Here is an 11459-nt window from a genome sequence, read left to right as displayed (position 1 = left end):
AGAAAAGCACGTGTTATATACCAAATAAAACAGACAAAAATCACAGAATTCAACAAAGTATACTCAGAAACTAGACTGAGCTTTAGGAATCCAAACTAAAATCACTGAAATCTAAAAAGTATACCAATAAACTAGATCGAGTGTCATGAATCCAAACAAAAATCACAGAATTCAACAAAGTATACCTGGAAAATAGATTGAGCATCAGGAATCCAAATAAACTATGGATAAACACAAAAATCCAAAAGAAGTTCCTACCTCACCAATGTCACCCTTCTTGTCACTCAAGATGATACAACACACAGGAATATTCTGTAGTCACCTGTGATGTAGATATTCCACATAGAGTTTACAATGTCATAATGATGTCCATAAACTTTTGTGAGACTTCACATTTATCAATCAGTAACCTCTTGTTCAGAAGATTCTTTAATTTTAAGCAGCACCTTCTAAGGACGAGTCTGATGTTCTGAAATATTAAAGCATATGAGAGATAATGCTCCCTTAGGGGTGTCTGATGGAATGGTTCTGTATAAAAATAATTTTCAGTTGACTAGGTTTAGTATAAAGTAAATGTAGCTGAGTCACACTATTAAGAGGGTCTGATTATCACGAATTCTATGGCTAAAAAATGCGACATTTGCCATAAGGACATTTAAACACATAAGTTGAAAATTTACAAAAAACGACATGACTTACTTAATGATACTTAATGATGTTTTCCGGTTCAGGATCCTCACGGTTCCTCTTCACCAGACTCATATGATTGATTATTATCTCCATTATTTCTGTTGCTGCTTCCGGTTATTTCAGCTCGATAATCAGAATACTAGTAATATATTTCTTCGTATTTCCAGTAATTATCTAATCTATTTTTAAATGCGTTTAAGGGCATACGATACAGTTTTGATCCTGTATTTACAAGGTCATGACAATTTGCATATAGGATATTTTTTACCTGATTAAATCAAATATGTAATAAAAAATATACCTTCATGTGCTACTTTTTGAGTAAAATGAGGTCGAAATTTTTTATATTTGCTCAAAATTCAGATTTGTGGCCGTAATTTCTTTTTCCAAAGAAAGACATAACTTTTTTGTTATAAAAGATAAACACAAATTGTTTTTTGTTAAATAATCGGTAATTTCTGTATTTTATAAATATCCTAAAAAAATATGCAATTTTTTATTCAGAAATAACTCATATTTATCAAATGTTCATGAATTGAGGAAAAAACGTCATTTTTACTGCATGTTTATCAAAATTAAAAAAAAATCCTCTATTTACAGTTTTATAAAATTTGGGTCACATAATCTCCCTGCAAAATGAAACAAAATGCCGTTTTAAAAAATAGGGGTCCATGAACTCGTTTTCAAATTAAATCACTTTGAATGATAACAATCAGTCGAAAAATGCATCTTTTCCCGATATCTCACAGAAAGACGTCGCGAAAATAACAAATTACGTTAGCAACGCCATTACCTTCCCTGTAACTGTATCGTATGCCCTTAAAGATGGTGCTTCTGTTACTATATCCCGGAACTTGTTCCATAATTTGGCAATTCTTACTGAAAAGCTGTTTTTCTTCAGACTTGTTTTGAAACGTTGGTGAGTGATTTTATTACTATTTACTCTTGTGCTATGCCTATTTTCGGTGTTTGAAATTAATTTAAGAAATGAACTTGTTTCTGGATCGTATTTACTGTTAAGTATCTTGTACGTTTCAATCATGTCCCCTCGGACCCTTCTATATGATAATGTTGGTAGATTAAGTTTTTTCAATCTTTCTGGATAACTTAATTTATTGAATCCAGGTATCTGCCGTGTTGCCCTTTTTTGTACGTTTTCGATTTTGTCAATGGATTTCTTTTTGAAAGGTGCCTATACTGAACTAGCATAGTCTAAGTGTGTTCTCACTAATGTTTTGTATAGTGGTAGGACTATTTTTTCATTTAAGTTTTTAAATGTTCTTCTGATTGCAGCAAACATTGAGTTAGCTTGGTTCACTTTTTATACGACCGCAAAATTTGAAAAATTTTCGTCGTATATTGCTATCACGTTGTTCGCATATGTGTCTTTCAAAGGTTAAATCTTCATCAATTACTCTCTTCTTTGCATCTGCTAATATCATGACCTAGTAGTTTATTACTTGTCTTGTCATCTCTGACCCCTCTACTTATATTTATGTGTTTGCATTTTTCTGGATGGAACTTCAACAGCCATGTATCACTCCATTCCTCGAGACTTTTTAGGTCATTTTGTAGTATAATTTCATCTGATTTGCTTTCAATAATTCTGAAGATTTTTGTGTCATCCGCAAATTAGTAGGCATCTGATGTCACGCAATCAGGCAAGTCATTTATGTATAGAACATATAACAGGGGGTCTAATACTGAGCTTTGTGGAATTCCTGATGTTACATCTTTCCACTCTGATGTCCCCCCCCCCCCCCCCCCCCCCATTCACTCATACTCGTTATTTCCTATAAGACAGAAAATCTGTATTTGTTATCCCAAAATTCTCGATTTTCTTAACGAGTCACCTGTGGGGTTCTTTATCCTAGACTTTCATGAAATCTGTATATATGCAGTCAATCTCATGACCATTGTCTATATCTTCATGGCAAACGGACCCAGGGCGAACATGTTACTAGGGCGAACGGTCCCGATACCATATCTTCTGTCCATTTATCTATTACCTCCAATAGTTGTAATGAAGTTGATCTCCCAGAGATAAAACCGTATTGCTTGTTTGAAAATAATTTATTTTCTTTCATATAGTTGATTATATGTTCTCTTATAATTGTCTCGATTATTTTAAAAACAACTGATATGAGATAACTGGTCTATAATTTTTTGCTTGTGATTTATTCCCTTTTTGAATATTGCACGCACTACGGTTCTTTTCCAATCAATTGGAACTACTTTTTGTTTTAAAGATTGGTTAAAAATGATGCCTAGTGGTTCAGCTACACCTTCCTTGACTTCAAACAGCAGTCTAGGGTGTAGATTATCAAGGCCAGGTGATTTGTCTGGTTTTATTTTCTGTAGGTATTTCAAAACCAAATCAGTGCCAATATTTAATTCCTCTATTTTTTTTTTTTATCTAATGGAATATGCTTTGGTTCTGGAATATTGCCTTGTGGTTCATTAGTGAATACACTTGTAAAATACTCTGATAGTATCTCAGCCTTTTGATTGTTATCCTCTTTTTTTCCCGGATTTTACATCTTTTGTGTCTACATGTAAGTCTCCTATACCTTCCCTGGTCTTGGATTTGGATTTTATGTAGCTCCATATGGCTTTAGGGTTTGTTTTAGCATTTTTAGATAATCCTTTCTCGAATAGTTTCTTTTGTTTTTTGACTGATTTTTTGGCTTGGTTTCTGACTTTATTGTATTCAGCTCTTGTTTCTGGATCTTGTTTAGCTATAATTTTTTGAATAGTATATTTTACCTTCTAATTAACTCTCTTGTATTTTGTCTATTGAGAATACATTTTTCTTTTTTCCTATTTGTGTCATAGTTTTTGTTGGTACAAATCTGTTTTGTAATTCTTTTAAAATGGTAAAAAAAAATGACAAAAAAGTTAAGTTAACAATAACTTAAATATGAAAATTAATTCATACCTTCCTAAAAGAGATTTTTTTTCTAAGCACATCTTTTTGAGTGAAAAAATATAAATACAGTGAATTTAATGACAGAAATAATTAGACAACAAAAAAAAAGAATTATTTTACGCAACAGAAACTACATTGATAATCAAGAACCCCATTAAACAGTTATCAAAGGTACCAGAATTATAATTTAGTACACCAGACGCGCGTTTCGTCTACATAAGACTCATCAGTGACGTTCAAATCAAAAATATTTATAAACCCAAACAAGTACAAAGTTGAAGAGCATTGAGGATCCAAAATTCCAAAAAGTTGTACCAAATACGGCTAAGGTAATCTATGCATGGGATAAGAAAATCCTTAGTTTTTTAAAAAGTTCAAAGTTTTGTATACAGGAAATTTATAAAAATGACCACATTATTGATATTCATGTCAACACCGAAGTGTTGACTACTGGGCTGGTGATACCCTCGGGGACGAAACGTCCACCAGCAGTGGCATCGACCCAGTTGAGAACCATTGTTTTCGAAAGGTCACATGTACTACACCACTGTTGACCTTCTGTGAGCTAATAACCTTTTATGAAATACATCTTGTTATAAGACCGGAGCCTTTTCCACAAAAAAAAGTGTAAAAATTATTTTACACTTAAGATTTTTGTTGAAAAGGGCTCCTGTACTTTATCTCTGTATCCATCGGTACATATTGTTTTTCTCACGCTCTATCATGACCAAATATGGGAGTTTTCAATGGATAAGTCATTCAGACAGAATTTACAATAACGTTTAAAATATAAACAACACAGACTTTCGAAAAAGGAATATCAACAATACAATACACAAAACTAAATAAAAAATAATAACCCTTTTAGAATAAAGAACTTAAAACTAAAGAAAAATAACAAAATATACCGAAAATCAAGAGAAATTTAGAACGGAAAAGTCTTTCATAAAATGGAAAAATCAAAAGCTCAATCACATTATTGTAAAACAAAAGAAAACATGACATAGTACAGGAGTTCACAACGAGAAAAAGGAACAAAATATTTGTTGTTAAGTTTAGATCTCAATTTACGAAGATTTCGAGAACTAGAGAAGATATCAAGCAGACTCAACTCGAGCATCACATATCAATATACACCTTGATATACAATGGAATTAGAGAGTATGTTACGTCTAGAATTTGGAAGTTAAACCCCTTTATACCCTATTCGGGAACATGCATAATATCCCCAACAGAAACTTTCCGTGATTTTTAAAAAATCTACAATATTATGTCACAAAAGCAAAACGTAAGCGATCCCATATTCCGTCGTTAGAGTTAGTCAGTGTTCAAAGTTTTTTAAACATCCGTGTCTTACATTTTTACATATTTACAACCACTGGGTCGATACCACTGCTGGTGAAGATTCATTTCCCCGAGGGAATCACAAGCCCAGTAGTCAGCACTTTTTGTCATTGAAATGTTTATATTTAAAAAATTACTGTTTACAAAATTTTGATTTGTTTGAAATACTAAGGCTTTTCTACCTCAGGCATAGATTACTTTAGCTGAATTTGGCAACACTTTTAGGAATTTTGGTCCTCAATGCTCTTCAACTTCGTACTTTGTTTGGCCTTTTTAACTATTTTAAATTCGAGCGTCGCTGAGGAGTCTTAAGTAGACGAAACACGCGTCTAGCCTATATACAAAATTTAGTCCTGGTATCTATAATGAGTCTATTTACCTCGGAAAAAGCTTCACTATGACCAAACGACAGTTTCCAGTGTACAATTTGGAAACATTAATGTCCATTTTTTGTATTATTGAATTTATTGGATCTTTATAGTAAAGCAGTTTGATAGAAATATTTTAAGGATCAAAAGACAATATCCTGAGAAAAAAATTATAATTATTTTTGTCGTTTTTTTTCGTATTTTACTGATAAAAGGACACATTGTTTTTGCATTTTACAAATAGACGCAGTCTGGGGTTAAAGTTCGTTACACTTCAATTTATATGTCAAACTATCATAGAACGTTATAAATAAAGGCAACAGTAGTAAACCACTGTTTAATAGTCATTTATAATCGATTAAGCGAATCCGGATCACACACCAAAACCGTGTGAAATCTATCAACTATAAGAGACAGAATATAAGAGAGGATTAAGATGGCCGTCCAGGTAGTCAACTGATTTTTGGGCTCTGCTGTTTTTTGGCAATTTTATGTGATTTTTGACAGACCAAAAGCATGATTTTCATATGAGGATGTTCAATATCAGTATCAGTATCTCGACACAGTGATGTAACTTTTGTTGAGAAAATTTGGATTTTCAACCTTTGAAGTTTGAAGAAAGATTTTTTTTCAAAAGTGTAGTGAGAACATTTCAGTAAAACTGTTCACAATTTCAGTCCTCTATTTACTTGTCTGGAGAATTTTTGGGATTAGATTTGTAAGTACTATTCTAATTTAACAATGCCAGGTGGAAACTTTAACAACAGTGATAAAAAAAAAGGTGACAAAAAGAATGCACAAACTGTACAAACATTGCTTGCAGCTGAAAAAAGGTAGTGATAAAGGAAATCCAGCTAAAGGAACTCACACAGATGTTTCAATGGATAGTAGTGTAGATATGACAATTGAATTATCAAATCTCCACCATGATTTAGATAGTATAAAGGACAGCCTGGAGGGAATTGTCAAACGAACAGACCTTGACAAAGCACTGAACAACATTGCGAGAAAAGGTGATTTGGAAACAATAGTGACCTCAATTGTCACTAAATTGGTTGATAGCATGAAAAAAGAAATAGAAGGTAATTTAAAAGATAAGACAAATAAGCAGACAAAAGCTGTTGAAGAACTGTCAAAAGAGAATGAAGGCTTAAGAGAGTTGATCGCTAGCCAAAGAAAAATGATCCATGAACTTCAGATAAATGTTAAAGATAACGGTATTATTGCCAAACAAGCATTACAAATGTCTAACTATAATCAGCAGTATAGTAGAAAGTTCAACATAAAAGTGATGAATTTCCCAGAAAACAATGATGAAAATTTAAGAGAGATCTTTAAAGTAAAATTGTTAAAGACACTTTGAAGGTAAATATTCGACCTGATGACATCCAAGCTATTCATAGGATACCAGGTAAACAAGGAGAACATAGACCAGTCATTGTAAAACTCTTCAACTCTGAAGTGAAATACCGCATTGTGAGAGAAAAGAAAAAACATGCCTAAACAATGCACTTTTAGACTGGTTGATGATGTTACAAAATCCAACATGGAACTGATTACTAGACTCCGTGATAGTGAACACCTTGATAGTGCATGGTACTTTAATTGTGCTGTTTATGGGAAAACTGAAGCAGGTAGACGTTTGAAATTTGATATTTTTTATGAAATTGCTAAGCGATTGAAATAGCTGGTAACTAGTTGACGAACATATTTTTGCATGACAGATCTTTTCTACTGAAATTTAATTGTCTTAATATGTAATATCTTACTTACACACATATATACTAGTATTTATGAGAACTATCCACCAAAATTTTCATCATTTTAAGGATTAATATTATCATTATCTATGATCTAATATCATTGTTTTTAAGGGGGTTGGGGTGTATTTTAGCTCCCCCCGACTTAAAACATTTAATTTTAATGTTTTTCAATATGAAACTATTACATGAATTACGAGTAGAAATTACCTTTCTTTTGACAAACAGTAAATTTCTTGTTTTTAACAGATTTACTTAGTCAAGCTTTTTGTTTATCTCTTGTACATTGTGTATAAAAGAGTTTCTGTTTTGTTTTGTTTTTGATTTTTTTAAATCAATTAAAATAGAAGGTAGTTTTTGTTAGTGTAAATAACATGCATTTCAAAATTGTAGTATTTAATGCCATAAAAGCTGCAACACATCAAAGAGAACATCTTTATATGGATGTGGGTTATCTTCACAGTATGAATGTGAGAGAGAATGATTGTGTAAATGATTGTGCAAATGTAGTTTATTTAAGTTTATTGCATTGTATTACATTGTTTTGCTTGCTCTTGTGTATAGACAAAAATATTGTATCTCAAGTCAATATAATCATATAAAAATTTTGTCAATGAATGTTAGGGGTCTTTTCTCTAGTGCTAAAAAAAGATCTGATGTCTTTAACTGGGCGACATCAAAAAATTGTTCAATTTTGTGTTTTCAAGAGACACACAGTACAAGAGATATTGAAACTTTATTGGGGCATGAATGGGGTCATCAGTGTTACTTCAGTCATGGCTCGAGAACACAGTTATTTTGTAGTGCATTTCTTTTTGACAATAAATTCAAATTAAAAAAATCTGCTATTTCTCAAAAAGCTTTTAACAGTGTAGTGTACTTCCAGTGAGACAAATGATATCAAAATTATAGAAACTTCTACCAGCTCTAACTCAAAATTTGACTTTTTAGAACTGGACCAATTCACTACTTTACATAACGATTTAGCACCCAAATTTTTTTGACATGTAATAACATCCCCCTACTTATTATTTCATGCATTTAATATCAAGAAATAAATTGGGAAAGTGTATCAAATGAAACATGCAAGTTATACACTGTTTTGCACTAGGGACTATATTCGTAGACAACGAAAACCCAAGAGCGATAACTGTGTCCTTGGACCTCATGGTGATAGTAGAAGTGCCGGAGTTCGTGTCATGTTCAGGGGTGGTTATGATTACGAAGTGCATGAGTGTCTTCTGGACCAACATGGACGATACATCATATTAGACTTGACTCTATACGATCAAAGGTTAACTTTGGTATTTTTATATGGGTATAACACAGATAAACCAGATTTTTTCTGTGATATCCTACAGAAAACTATGATATTTTCGAATACAAGTTTCATCTTCTTGGGTGACTGGAATGTAGTGCAGGATAAGAACGATGATACTTATAATGTAATACATGACAGAAACTCAAACTCTAGGAGAAAGATTGATGAAATTAAGGACACACTTTTACTGTTAGACCTTTGGAGGACTTGTTATCCTAGTGATAGCAAATTTACATGGCGTCAAAAATCTCCCATTAAACAGAGCCGTCTTGATTATTATCTTGTATCTGAGGACATTTTTACATTGATGGAATCAACAAAAATTATTCCTGGATACAGGACAGATCATTCTGCCATTATATTTACTTTTACAGCATCCTTAGCTAAGCGGGGCAAAAGATACTGGAAATTTAATTCTCAGCTTTTTAGAGATCCTGCATATGGAGATTTAGTTATAAACTGCATCAGAGACACTGTTTCTGAGTATTTCTCTGTGGTTGATTTTAAAGATTTTCTTCATGTTCAATTATCTTGCAGTGATCAGCTATTTTTAGAGGTTCTAAAAATGAAGATTCGTAGTCTTACTTTCACCTATTGTATTAAAAAATCAAGGGAAGAAAAAGATGTTTTCAAAGGACTGGAGTTAGAAATCAAGTTTTTAGAAAACAGTGTAAATCTAAACCCTTGCGAAATTAATGTGACGTCACTTAATCAGAAAAAGTGTGAACTAGAAAAACGACGACAGACATTAGTTGAGGGCCTCATTCTCCGTTCTCGTGTAAACTGGCATGAGAATGGAGAAAGATGCATTAACTATTTTTGTAAGTTAGAAAAGAAAGCCTTCTTAAATAAAACCATGACTGAACTCATTGATGACCAAGGAAATCAAATTTCTGACCAATCTAAAATATTGTTTGAACAGGAGCAGTTTTATAGGACACTTTATACGTCTAAGTCATTCAGTAGTGATGACAATCAATTTTTTAATCATGACATAAAAATCAGTGCAGAACAAAAACTTCTTTGTGAGGGAAACTTTTCCTTTAGGGAATGTGGGGAAGCTTAAAAACAGATGCAAAATAGCAAGTCTCCTGGATCTGATGGATTTACAGTGGATTTTTTCAATTTTTTTTGGAAAGATATTGGTCCATTTGTCTTTAGATCTCTGCAATTTGGATATGAGATGGGCCATTTTTCAGATTTTCAATACCAAAGTATTATTACTTGTATTCCTAAGGAAGGGAAATATAGGAGGTACATGGGTAACTGGCGACCCATCAGTTTGATGAACACAGATATGAAAATTGCATCTGCAGTTCTTGCTGGTAGAGCTAAAAAGGTACTGTTTGCCATTATTAGTGACACACAAAAGGGCTTTATGAAAGGGAGATTCATCGGAGAGAACACTAGACCTCTATATGAATTAAAGCACTATTTAGAAAAAAATGATAAAGAAGGATTGCTATTACTAGTAGATTTTGAAAAAGCATTCGATTCTATAGAATGGGATTTTTTAAAGCAGTCTTTGATTTTTTTTAATGTTTGGTCCTTCTTTTTGTAAATGGTTTGATGTGCTTTATGCAGATGCTAAGAGCTGTGTCATTAATAATGGTAATATGTCCCAATTTTTCTATCTTGAGAGAGGCTGTCGCCAGGGGGACACGTTGTCTCCCTATTTGTTTATTATTTGGGTGGAATAACTTGCCATACAGCTAAAAGGGAATCCAAAAATAAAAGGGGTGAATATAAATGGGAATCTGCCACTCATTAGTCAGTATGCAGATGATACGTTTCTTTCACTGGATGGAAGTGAAGAATCATTAAAAGAGACCCTTTCTTGTTTTGAAAAATTTAAAGTCTCAGGATTAAAGATAAATACAACTAAAACAAAAGTTGTTTGGATTGGAAGTAAGAGTTATTCTGACTTGGTTTTGTGTCCTGAAAAAAATCTAAGCTGGTCCTGTTCAAACTTTAAGGTTTTAGGATTAAATTTCTCTTTAGATCTAGAGTGTATGCCCAGTTTGAATTTCAGAGCAAAAATCATTGATATTTCAAAATTGTTGAAAAGTTGGCAGCATAGGAAGCTAACACTACTTGGCAAGGTTACTGTTATTAAGACTCTTGCACTTCCGAAATTGATTCATTTACTTACGTCTTTACCCAATATATGTCAATCCATGTTGAATGAAATCAACAGATTATTCTTTAGTTTTATATGGGATGGAAAAACAGAAAAAATCAAACGTGATACACTGATTACAGATAAAAAGGAGGGAGGTTTGAAAATGGTTCATTTACAATCTTTCAACTTTTATCTTAAAGTCGGTTGGGTGAAACGATTTTTGGCAAATTTGAATGGGGACTGGCAAAATATTCTTAAGTTCATATTGAAAAAATTTGGAGGTGCAAGATCTTTTTCTTTACAAAATTTCAAACTTTTGGAGATTGGAAATCAACTCAGCAATCCTTTTCGGAAAGATGTCTTTCAAGCTTTACACTCATCTAAACCACATGTTAGAACTGATGTCAATGTGTGCCTCTCGCTTGATATCTTGAATTTTGCGAAAACAGAAGATTTCCCATTATATAACAGATGGGGAGTTCAAAAAAGTACAGACAAATAATTATATGCACTATTACAGTTTGATATCAAATATCCCTATGGAGGTAAAACAGTGTATTAGGGAAAACACTGACTCTGACTTAAAGAATTTATATATGATAATCTTATTGTAAAATGTGCACATCCTCCAGTTGTAAAATTTTCAAAATGGGAGGATGAGCTGCATTTTAACATTGAAGACTGGAAGAAATACTTCTGTATACTTCAGAAAGGTTGTAGAGATACATATTTGTATAATTTCCAATATAAGTTTTTACATAGGACTATTCCTACAAATACATTTTTATATAAGATTAAAATCAAAGATACAAAGTTATGTTCTTTTTGTAGATGTGAAGATGAAACTATTGGACATTTATTTTATGATTGTCAAGTGACATCAAATTTTTTATATTTGTTTTGTGCTTGTCTGAAAAATTTCTAT

This window comes from Mytilus trossulus, chromosome 3 (assembly GCF_036588685.1).
Source record: "Mytilus trossulus isolate FHL-02 chromosome 3, PNRI_Mtr1.1.1.hap1, whole genome shotgun sequence".
NCBI classification, from domain to species: Eukaryota; Metazoa; Mollusca; class Bivalvia; order Mytilida; family Mytilidae; genus Mytilus; species Mytilus trossulus.
Note: the sequence above shows the minus strand (reverse complement) of the source record.